This window comes from Sorex araneus, chromosome 2 (assembly GCF_027595985.1).
Source record: "Sorex araneus isolate mSorAra2 chromosome 2, mSorAra2.pri, whole genome shotgun sequence".
Lineage (NCBI taxonomy): Eukaryota > Metazoa > Chordata > Mammalia > Eulipotyphla > Soricidae > Sorex > Sorex araneus.
The window spans coordinates 126128009-126140198 of NC_073303.1; the positions used below are offsets into that span (position 1 = coordinate 126128009).

The 12190-nt window shown below is 40.0% G+C and overlaps 1 protein-coding gene across 6 annotated transcripts in view; it reads right to left on the reverse strand.

Moving 5' to 3' along the window:
- Positions 1 to 12190, reverse strand: part of VPS13B (vacuolar protein sorting 13 homolog B) — a 645914-nt gene that overhangs the window by 368777 nt on the left and 264947 nt on the right. The window lies entirely within an intron of this gene.

The window sequence follows — 12190 nt, forward strand, 5'->3', positions numbered from 1 at the left end:
GAAGGAAATGCTCCAATTTATATTTTTACTCATATGGTTCTTAGTGTCACCTGGATAATGGATTCAGATCACTGAAATTAGAAAATGAGGTAACTTGGAAATGACACATGTAAGAATAATTAAGGTATCATTATAAAATTCTATAAAAGGGAATTTTACGGTTTTGACCAGGAACTGGCAAACACATTAAAATACAAAGACTTAAGATGTGACTGCAGAGATGGTACACTGGGTGGAGCACTTGCCATGCACGTGGCCCACATGGGTTAGCGCCACCCTACATACAGTTCCACCAGGATACAATCTCTAAACAAAGAGCCAGGAGTTAGCCCTGAGCACTGCTGCGTGCAGCCCAAAAAGTAAACAGAAAGATCTGACTTGGTGAAAGAACAGACAGTTAGAGTAGGCACTCAGGATGAATCCAGAGCTTCAGCCTCGAGTAATATGGTCGAAGTGGGAGAGAGATGTAGATAGCAAAAACACCTCTTACATTTTACCTCCCTACCGATCTGTAGGTCAAGAAACAAACCAAAACCTCTCATTAAGTCTGTAAGCTGTCTTCTACAGATTTGGAATAGGATAGGTTAGAGCAGCCTGTAAGATACTTAAACAGAAATGTCCACTCAATTGAATATGACATCTTTAAAAACATTTTTGTAAGTCTGTATAGCAAAGCAAGTTAAAACCAATGACATATAGTGCACTGTATGTCATTATGTTGGCATGAATGAAAATGTCAGGTTTTAAGATAATGTTAAAATGTCGTGATCAAACAAAGAAAATACTACGCTTCAGAGTCAGGAGTTAACAGATAAAAGAAAACTTCATCTTGTCTGAAGCCTATAGCTTTCCTTTCAAATATATAAATATCCAAACAGTGACCTGTACATTCAACTGGGTTATGTTATTTTTCCATCATTTTGGAAAACTTTAAAATATCTTTATTTAATTCTTACAGTAAGACATATGTGTGTAACATATCCACAGCCATTTTACAAATGAAGGCAATGCAAGTGGCCATATGAAGTCAGTTTGCCATGGCAGTGGGATGGGAAGGAAACCAGGGCTCTCTGGTTCTCTGGCCCCTCGCCTACTGACTCCCTATAACAACTTCCTAATTCTTGATCTATATTTTTCACTGATCATCATTTTTGGCAACTGCCTATGGCAATGTAAGTTTAAATAACTTGAAGAGAATGACCTTTTCTTACTAACACTTTTTAAATTTCTGGAGTTTAGATAATATATAAAGCTTTAAGCATCTTGCCATAGAAACTGCAATAAAGCTTAAAACTTTTCATCAAAATATAAGCTACATTTGATACTATCAGTCCTGAAAGCCCCTTGGGAAATAATGGCTTTTGGATTCTGCAAGTCAGCGTGACATGGCATGCAAAATTGCATCTCATGCTGAGCCAACCAGGAAAATATATGTCATCACTATGTGACATTCAGAATTTCATCTGGAAACTATAATCTTGTTCTAACTGCTAAAAGTGGAGGGAATACTGCATACAAAACAATTTAGTTGAATTTTTGCTGAATTCTTGCCAGTTCATGTAGAAAGTAGAAAAACTGACTTCCAGAGAACTCTATATTTGAAAAATCTCCAATGTATTTAACATCACAATGCCTTTCAAAGAACTTTAAAATTAACTGACACAGCTTAAGTAACATTATGATAATTCAAATAAAGAAACTCTGGAGAAGATTCTTTATAAGGAAACAGTTGAAAATGAAGAAACTATGCAAAGCAGAACTGTTTTATTCCTATAAAACACCTAACTGCTTTCTCCCCGTCCGGATGCACTGCTGCTAAAAGCCTCCAGTCCATGCTACCTGACATATGCACATCTTTCTTTTCGATATTCTTTGTCCACCTGCCCCTTGTTCACATGTGTAAGACCATCATCACCCTTTTTCCTTATTTCAATCAAAACAGAAAAGTGTGAATGAAATTTAGTCTAGGATTTATATAATCAACATTTTGTATTTTAAACATATTGTGACTAATTATCAAATGTTTTAAAAGTCAGAAGCATCAACTGGGAGAACTGACTTTCAAACTGTCCCCAGAAGCCACATTTCTGCCATCCCATGTTTTTTGGTATCACACCTTGGTGGAGGGAAACATGGTCCAGCCTTTGATGTGCTTGGGCCAACCACAGAGCCTGACCAACCTGGCCAAGATGTGGACATGTGACCCGAGAAGGCCAAGCAAAATCTTCAGTCTGTTTCCAAAATGACTGGACCAGATCATTTTCTCTTTGATCACCAAAGTAAATGAGTTAGTAATGCTATCAACAAAGTGTGAAGAAAGGAAAGCAAAATCAGTAGTTTCATTTACCTTTATTCTTCATTTGTGTTTTGTTTTGTTTTGTTTTGATTGAGCTTGGGCTAGGTAACTGAAATGGAGAAGGGATGAGGTACAAGGAGAATATTCAAAGTATAATCAATTATAAGTGAATAACCAAATATAACTCCAAAAGAATTGAAGTGATTGCTCAAACTAGTGAGAAAGTATATTAACTTTGTAAAACCACCTCCTCTCACAAAATCTAATAAACTATATTTAACCTCCAAAGTAAAAACAACTAAAGCTTGAATACAGAATAAAAATAAATCATACACAAATGAATCTTCTGCCTTCTAGTCATAGATAAATGAAAAAAGAGCCAAGAAAGTAACGAAACAAGATTTTTTAAGTATATGAAATACTTACTAGTTCAATTTACAAAACTTAAAGTTCTAAGAAGAAAAAATGCCAAGTGCAAGCAACATATACTCTCTCTCTCTCTCTCTCTCTCTCTCTCTATATATATATATATATATATTTTAATTTAGTAAACCTTGCTCGTGTAACAAACTGGGTAGCATACCCAGCAGTGCCCCAGGCCATGTGGTGCCAGGGACAGAGCCAAGAGTCCCACATGAGGCACACACACTCTAGCTCTTGGTGCAGCCTCCCTGGCCCAACCAGCCACACATGTTCTTTCACTTAATCAAGAAGTACTAACTACAAGACTGTCTGCGAAACACACTAGGAATCACGCTGAGAAGTCTAAGTGATATTTCCTTACAACCTGGCATTTCCAAGCCCTTCGGGCCCCTGGCAGTGCTCGGCAGCAGGGGCACAACCGTGAGAGTGGGCTGTGAAGGAGGGTCACCAAAAGACCACAAAGTGTTCATAGAGGTGAGTCCACGTGTGGTGATGACCAGATCGTGGTTGATAGAGCACAGGACCCTCTTTTATAAATGCCGTCTGCTGTAAATTATCTTCATAGCCCACAACAGCATAGGGGAAAAATGTAATAATTTAAATGCCAAGTAACATTTCAAGCTCTGTAAACTGCAAATGCCTCTGCCCATCAACTGTAGGTGTAGAAATAAAAATCATTTTACTTGCAAAGTACAAAAGTGAAAGACAACTCAGTAAGTCTGCATTTTCACTAGGCTCTCCAATTAATTTCTCAATGACAACCTTAGTTGTTTTATTTCAGATTTCTTTATTTTATTTTAACCATTTTCTATTCCTAAAGGGGAAAATTTTTCTTAAACCACATCTTATTCCCAAAAGAATAAAAATCAACTGCACATTATTCTTTAGAGTCTACTCTCATGCTTAATATTTTCCAATGTAATTAAATATCTAATTAATCACAAGAGAATGGAATTTTATGCTAAACTACATGATTAAAGTAACTTCTAATATACATAAATCCACAAAAACGTATTTCTTGTAAATTAAACCTAATTCCACATTGTAATTAAAAACATACTTGCTCATATTCAAGCTTAATCAAATTAAGGATGACTTAAACCTTTTTAGATAAAAAAAACTATGCTGGTGTGACCTGTTTTATTCATAATTCATAATTTTGAAAATATAAAAATATATATCAGTACCTTTGGGAACAATCATTATTTGCAAAAACTGGAACCCTCTCTATTATAGCCTGTGTCCAGGATAATTTTAAAGAAAGAGAAGGAATTTCTAATGTGGAATAACATTAAATTGATCAAAAAGAAAACAAAGTTAAGGAGTAATCTCATGTCTCATTTACTTAGAAGAAAAATACTTTTTATATGTGAAAAACAAAGGGATGAGTTGGAAAACTACACGTCCTGATCTTATGTTGTTTGAAATAGGGCAAAGACAGTATTTATCCTGCATAAATAAATACCTATTTGCGAAGAGAGAATTAACTAAATTTACCCAATAATGGCACATACTTGCTCTTTCTCAGAGGAATTCTCCCGTGGGTCTAAGATCTGATGTGTTTCATCTGTGATCTCACTGTGCAAATGCCATGTCCAAACTACTCGTGTTCCCCGATGCCCATGCAGTCCCTGGCCAGCTCAAAGGTCAGGAGAACGTGTGGCCATTTGGAGGCCCAGGCTTTCCTGGCACCACCAAGGTGGCCCTGGTGGCCCTGAGCACTGCAGAGCCTGAGCAGGACCAGGTCAGTTTCACCATGAGTGACCTTCGGAGCCCCTACTGTCCCTGACCCCACCCCCACCCCCAAAACACTGAAAGTAATCAGAGTTCTGACCAATTAACCTTGACCGACTAAGATTTTTCACTACCGTTGTTCTTGATGACTCTATATTATACAATGTCTTAAAATTCTAGTTGGGAGTTGTGTGTGTAGCATAAACACAATTTTTTTGTTATCTGCTTCTCAGAATGATGCTTCTTAAATGCCCTTACTTGGGGCTAGAGCGACAGCACAGCAGGTAGGGCCTTGCATGTGGCCAGCATCCCATATGGTCCCCCGAGTACCACCGGGAGTAATTCCTGAGCACAGAGCCAGGAGTAACCCCTGCGCATAACAGGGTGTGACACAAAATGCAAAAAAATAAAAATAAAATAAATGCCCTCACTCGCTCCTCCATCTTCCTGCTTAATGAAAGGCAGCTCAGAATTGAATTCAGACCTTCGCTCTCATCGTGCTATTTCCCGAGACCCCATGCACTGTGGCTCTGACCCTCAAACTGCCTCTTCTCAGTGGGCACAGTCTAAGGCACACTCGGGCAGGGAAACTCTATGACCAGATTTGTCTTCTGACAGTCCCACTAGAAGGGAAAAATATTAGTATTATAAATTTCATTATTCGGTTTGAGACCTTCCACTTTAAAAAAGTGTGTCCCTTATTGCTAAATGACCTCTAATATCCACACTCCCATTCTTCCTTAGAACCCATTTTAGCCCAGCACATGACTATAGAGAATACAATGACATTCCCGTCACCTGTGCAGCTACACTTGATCACGTGACGATCTGCTGGCTAAGTACACAGAAGCAAAGTAAGATGTGCAGCTTTGGGGAGGGGGAAGGGCTAGACAGGGAGCTCTTGTCTCTTACCCACCTCTGCTCACAGACACGATAAACCACTGAAGCCAATAAGGGAACCACACAATAAGCCTGATAATAGTGTTCATTCAAAGTGAATAACAAAGTTCCTTATCCAGGAAAGCCATTATAATGAATTTTCACATGAAAGACAAATACAATTTTGGCTTTAGGTATCGAAGTATGGGTTCTAGACTTTCTGAACGTTTTTAGCCAAACTTAATTCAATAATAATTATAGCTTAACTCTCACTATGTTTAAAATATTATATATTTTGAAAAGATGTCTTAAAATGTAAGTAGAAATATCCTAACCACTCAGTTTTACTGTCAAGAGAATATTAATTTTTAATTCTGGAAGGAGTTTCGCTAACTTGAAAACAGGTTAAGAATATAAAGGGAAGAAAATAATGTGAAATGAGTGTTTTACTGAATCCACTCAGGAACGACTGACTGTGTCACTATGGTGACCAGTGGGAGAAGGGGGGACAGAAAGAGACACACAGAGAGAGAAAGGGGTGGGGGAGAGAGACAGAGGGGGTGGGAGACAGAAAGAGAAAGAGAGAGAGAGAAAGAGAGACAGAGACAGAGACAGAGAAGGAGAGAGAGAGCCTACCAAGTTCATCAGAGAGGTCAGACAACCCCCAGTACAATCCATGGGGATAGCTGTCAAAGTCTTCACTATCTTAGTACTACAGGTTTTGCTGTATATTGAAAACAATTCCTTGGCTATAAAAAAATTTTTTTAAAAAGTACACCTTAAAATTTCCTGGTTATATTCTCAATATTGGAGTAAAAATCAAATGTGATTAATTTTTAAAGATCAGATTTACAGGACCAGGTGGTTATACCCTGAAGGCACACTGACCACTTCCTCTGAACTTTCATTCTGCAGTATCATTATGGGGCTTGAGAGAAAATCCGAAGATTGGAGCACATACTTCGCATGCAGGGACCCGGGGTCAATCCCTGTCATCAATGATCTCCTGAGCACTTCTGGGAATGACCCCCATTCTCCAAATCAGGAGAAGCCCCTCTTCACCATCAGACAGCCCAGAAACCAGTAACATTCAATGGCCTTATCAAACACTTTAATGCCAAAATAGTACAACTGACCTCTTTTTGATTCAACCTCCATAATCATAAAACAAAGGAGTCAAATGAACCTTTATCTAGATGTACAGCGTATATAAACCAACATGATCTTTCTAACAGACACACAGCTCACTCCCTCATCTGCTGCAACAGAAAACGGAAAATACACAGGAGAAAACCAAAATGAAACATTTTTTGGGGTGATACTTTCTTGACATCAGTCCTAGAGATGGTGTTTGGAGTTTGACTCCAGCGGCAAGGGAAACACAAACAAAAATAAGTAACAGGACTACATCACACTAAAAAGCTTCCTCGCAGCTCCAGGAATTTGCTCCAAAATGAAAAAGAATCAATGTCAAATGGGAGGAGATATTTGAACATCAACATTCTGGCAGGGATTAATATCCAAAATAAACCAAAAATATCACCCATTTTTAAAAAAAGAGCAGAGGATTTGGATGACTGCTTCCCTAAAGTGAGTGTAGGGCTGGGAGTGTGGCTCAGTGAATAGTACATGCCTCATGTGGATGAGATCTGGGATTGAATCCCTAAAATCACCACTGAAAAAAGGCATATAGATGGCCAGTAGGCACATGAAAATAGGTTCATTATTTCTAAACACTAGGGGAATACGGATCAAAACAGCAATGAGGTATCACCTCAGACCAAGTGACTATGATTCAAAAAATAAGACACACACACTGGAGATGCAGAAAGAAGGAACCCTCACACACTGCTGGTGTGATACTATATGGGTGCAGCTATTACCGAAAACAACAGGGAGATTTCTCAAAAAATAAAACCAGGAGTTAGGGTGGTGACACAGGGGTTAACCCAACACGAGCTGAGCCCTGGCCCCACACGATCTCCGGGCATGTCTGTAGACAGCCTTGAAGGCTGCCTGGGCACCAACAGCGCAGCCCAACCAAATGAGCATTACAGCATCCTCAGGCCCAAGACCTCAAGCCCAGGCTCAATAGGTCAAATATCAACCAGTGTGATCCCTGGGGTCCCGGAGCACTGCTTGGGACCAATAAAATGGAAACAGAAATTCCAGTGGGACTGCAGAATTCCACCTCTGAGAATTTACCCCCCAAAAATACAATGTAGGAGACAGATGCAGGCCTATGTTTGTGGCAACTTCTAACAGCTAAGAACCAGAAAAAACCTAAGAGCTGATCACAAAGAGATGGAGAAGATATGGTTCCCAGACACCAGGGACTAGGATTCAGCTATCCAAAGGATGGCATCCTGCTCTTTGCAGAAACATGGGTGGACCTAACAAGTAACCAGCGGGCGGAAATAAACCAGGCTGGTACACACAGTGCGAGTTCACTCATATGTGGTATAGAGAAAACAGATGAACTAAATAAAAGGAAAATAAGCTTTTGACTTTATGGCCAATTTGTGCATCTGTGTAGGAAAGGAAAAAATAATGGGGAAATTGGGGAGGAGGGGATAAACATAAACATAGGAGGGACAGAACTGGACTTTGATAATTTGATGCTTGGAGTGGCACAGGCCCTTTATTAGATTTTGGTAGACTGTAGACTGTTTCACACTGTGATTTTTAAGTTACCACAGTGAATTTAACTTTGCCTATTTCTTCCTAATAGTGTCAACTTCATTTTCGCAGCAGTTACTTTTTACAGTTTGTTTCCTTCAGAGACTTCATTTTGTTGTAGTTTTTGTTGCTATTTCTATTTTGGGGGGTAGCTCAGGGGAGATCTGGGGTGCCAGGGATCAAACCCAGGATGGCCATGCGCAAGGCAAGCACCCTGCCTGCTGCCCTATGTCTTCAGCCCCTTTAAGAGACTTTTTAGCTTGTTAAAGTTCATCTAGGATGACCCTTCCGCACCAGCTAGCTTAGTTCCATAACTCAGTCGCGGACTTCCCAGGGTCTCCACTGATGGTCCTAAGAGATGGATGGAAACCAAATACTACAGCCGAGAGAAACTTAAATATCTTGCAGTGTCATTAGTTCTGCAAATCATTCAGATCAAGGCTCCTGCGATGCCACAGTGCTACAGTGCTGTAGCAGAACAGTACGACAGTGCTACAGTGCTACACTTCCCTAAAACTCAGTTCAGCAAGACGGCTGAGCTAGCTTGAGACGCCTCTCTACCTGCTGTCTCGAATGTTCCTCATTTGCTTCCCTTCTACGCTGCCTTCTCACATCCCATCTTAAACATTCTTCACCCACAAATTTGACCGCTGTGTTACTTACTTACAGTAGGAAGAGAAACCTTGCTACTCCATAATGATCAGAAACAAAGCTTCTACACTCTTGATTTATGGTGTTATGCTAACATTTATATCATTATCACACCTTTATTACCTTGGTAGTAGTAAAGGATATTACACCAAAAGATCTCCTTTAATTTTTACTGAGAATATACACTAATTTAGACTCATAAGATGTGATATAAAATAAATGACTATCATTTTTCAAGATTATCATTAATGGGGTAAACAGTTTTATTTAAAGTTTTCATTTATAAAAAAAAACATTTTTATTGAGTTTCAAATTTAGGAGGTCAGGGAAATAGTACAACAGGCTAAGTAAATGCTTTGTGAGAGAGCCGGTTCAATCTCCAGGACTGCTGAGCACTGAGGCAGGAGTAACCTCTGAGCATCAATTAGTATAACCTTAAATCTAAAAATTAAATAACAACAGGAGTTTCGAATTTAGATTTATGTAACATTTCCAAAAACAGATAAACAGATGTTAACAGCTGTTACGGGTTTCCTTGTTCTGAATGATGGACAGCTTCTCTAGAAGATGTCTTAGAATTGTGTAGTAATACATCATGCTCGTGTGAACATGCTTTTAGACTAGTGTGATCTACCCATGTTTGTATCATTACAGAGTGTTGTTCTGCCAACAAGAAAGCACCCAGCACACATCCCCCATGTAGTCAGCTGCTAAACATTAATAACTAATATAGGAAGAAAAGAGGTCCAAATCTTCGAGAAAATTAGTAAGATCAAGCCCAATGCACTATCAGCTAGGCCTGGTCTTCAGTGCTACAGATACACTATACAACCTTTGGTGAGTCAACAATACAAACTCAACTTAACTTTCTTTGGTTGAGAAAATAAGGATATGAAATAAGGTCTGGGATATGGTTCAGCAGTAGGAAACATGTTTAGATGTACACGGCCAACATTTGAATCTTTACCCCCAATTTAATTTCAGCAAATGAGTATATGGGCTGGGAACATATTAAGTGGCAGAGCCTATGCACAGCGTGTGCGAGAACCTGAGTTTGATCACGGCAGCACGGAGCTCTCTGTGCACTGCCAAACTCAGGGCTCCCCAGAGGGCTAGCTCAGTGAGACCCCAGAGATCTCCAGAACCACATGGTCACCCATGCACCACCAGGAGTGATCCCTGAGTCGTACGCAAGCAGGAATAGCCACTAAGAATCAGTGGGTGTGCCCCCAAGCAAAAGTCAGAAGAAAACTAACAATAACCTTTCTCCATTATGAAATTCTATTTTTAGAAGTTTAAATGTGCATCTCGAAACACTGTAAATATACTTAACTCTACCAAACAGTAGACTTAAAAATGATTAAGATATAAAAGAAAGGGGGCCGGAGCGATAGCACAGCGGGTAGGGCGTTTGCCTTGCACGTGGCTGACCCAGGTTTGATACCCCCCATCCCATATGGTCCCCCAAGCAATGCCAGGAGTAACCCCTGAGCATCGCTGGGTGTGACCCAAAAAGAAAAAAAAAAGATATAAAAGAAAGGCAGAATGTCCTGACCCATGCAAGGTTGTCTTTACCAGGGCACTTCGGAGGGGGGCGGGTTGAGTTTCCTTCCCTGCCCCAAGCAGAGCCCTGGCAGCCAAAATCTTCCAGAACCCAGCCACAGCCATGCTCAAGGCCACTCTCCACATGCTCAGACAAGCCTCACCCAAGAGGGGACGAGCCTCACTCAAGACAGGATGAACCTCACCCAAGAGCAGGCCGGCAGAAAAACCCAGGTACACGGGAACCTGTGACTGAGATCTCCAAGCCCGCTCAGACTGGGACTGGGCCTCCTCCCCCCAAATCCCCAGTTTTCCAGTAGCCTGGCAGTCACACCCACAAACTGCCTCCAATGCCATGTAATCTCATCAACAGCCAAGACCCAGAGACTATAAACTAAAGCTCCCAGAAGAGAGTGCCCCAGAATTTCCTGAAGTGCTTGACCACGAACCTCTTACACACTATTTCACTTACTTATCAAAAGTAGCACACATTTGCTTGATTTTAACATACTTGCTTGTATTCTCTTATATTCGGGCTTAAATGGCCCCAGAATAAAATACAACCTTCACAAACTTCTCTCTTATTGTGGTGGGAAGGTGCTTGGTGGTACAATTGGTGTTTGAATATTGTCTGTAGTAAACTATTGTGAACTACTTTTATGAGGGTGGAATATGAATAAAAAACAAAAAGATATAAAAGAAAAACAACAAAAATGTGTGAAATATGACTACTTTATCAAATTCATTATAATTTATGATGCAATGGAAGTAATTCAAACAGTGTTATTTAGAAATAGGCACATATTCAGAGAACCCACAAAACATGTTATGAATTAAAAATAAAATAGGAACTCCATATTTGAATTAAGTTAAACTTCGGAAACATGATTCTAAGTAATGGAAATGGCTAACACACATCACTCTCCAAAAGAGTACTGTACCAAACTCTTAAGAGAAGTGAAATGGTGGCCATCCAAGGGGGATGATATATATGCCACATAGAATAAATGCCCACTCAGGGTTCTTTTGCCTTCTAGAAATTCTCCCAGTACCCAAACACAGCAAGCTCAGGCATTAGTGTGAAGAAGCCACATAGGATGAAACACTGATCATATCTACAAATACCTCCAGCATATGTAACATAATTAATCTAGTGATGGGGAAATGCTACGGACAGAAAAAGCTAATTATCCATAATTCAGAAGCAAAAACCACAACACACATGTCACCAGACGTAAAGATGAATACTATTTACATCCTCATATTTTCTAATAATCATGGAAAATTGTGCTGTAGTTTTATGCTCAGTATAAAGCAATTTCTTAAGAGGACTGAGAATTCCTTATGAGGAACTATAATAAAGTAAAATACATCTTAAATATTAACTGGCACCATTTATAACTTAATATGTAACTAGATATCCATGTATAAAACTCCATGAATACCAACTGCATCTTCAAATCTGTAACATTTTGCCTCCTACTTTTGGGGGGTTGGGTCACATCCATAGTGCTCAAGGCTCACTCCTGGCTGTCTGCTCAAGGATCACTCCTGGCAGGGCTCAGGGGACCCTATGGGTTTCCAGGGATTGAACCCAACATGACTACGTGCAAGGTCAGAGCCTTATGTGCTACACTACATCTATGGCTTTTCTCCATAGATTTGTGACATATGATTTTATTTCAATTTTAAGCAATTTATCATCCTCATTTATCATGAACAATTGCTTTTTCTTGGGCCTCTCTAGGGCTGAAAGGGGTCACTCTCTGCAGTTCTTGGCAAGTGTACACATGGGGGTCCAACATATGAGACACAGCAGCACAGGCAAGGCAGTGGTGGAGGCCACCAGAGTCACACCTAGCAGCTCAAGGGGGGAGGGGAGCTGTGTGGTGCGTGCGTGGAGTTCAAGGCAAGAAATCCACCCATTTGTGCTATCTACCTGGTACCACTAACAACTAACCGGTGGTCAGAATCTGTGGCAAAAAA